Below are 674 nucleotides of genomic sequence, written 5' to 3'. Positions count from 1 at the left end.
CCGAGGCAATGACTTGTGACCGAGACCTTTGGGAATATGCTGTGCGTGAGAAGACCCGGCAAGCCAAGCGAGACCATAATCCGAGGCCTCTGCCAGGGATAGAACAAAATCCAAAGCCTCTGCCAGGGATGTAGCCAGCCCACTTACGCATAACATTCCTTCATTGGACACTAAACTCCGCTTGTGAAGACATGGTGAGGCAAGTGAAATCGGAATCGAACTAAATTTGTAGGAACACTAAACTCGGCTTGCAAAGACCTGTTGGGGCAAGCGAAAGCGAAATCGAGATGGCACTTGTACCAGTGTGGCACGTAAATAGCACCAGCATGACTGTTACCAACGTTGCCTTCCTGGCACTTGTGCCCGCGGCATGTGAAAAGACATTCAAGCAAGATCGTTGCCAGTGCCGATGGGCTGGCCCCTATGCAGGTGACACGTAAAATACACCATTTCGAGCATGGCCACTGATCGTTACCAACGTCGCCTCCCTGGCACTTGTGCCAGTGGCACGTGAAAAGAAATTCGAGCAAGATCGTTGCCAGTGCCGATGGACTGGCTCCTGTGTAGGTGGCATGTAAAATATACCATTTTGAGCGTGGCCGTCACCAGTACCGCCTGACTGACCCTTGTACCGGTGGCACGTAAAACACCCACTATACTCTCGGAGTGGTTGG

This window comes from Octopus bimaculoides, chromosome 28 (assembly GCF_001194135.2).
Source record: "Octopus bimaculoides isolate UCB-OBI-ISO-001 chromosome 28, ASM119413v2, whole genome shotgun sequence".
Classification (NCBI taxonomy): domain Eukaryota; kingdom Metazoa; phylum Mollusca; class Cephalopoda; order Octopoda; family Octopodidae; genus Octopus; species Octopus bimaculoides.
Note: the sequence above shows the minus strand (reverse complement) of the source record.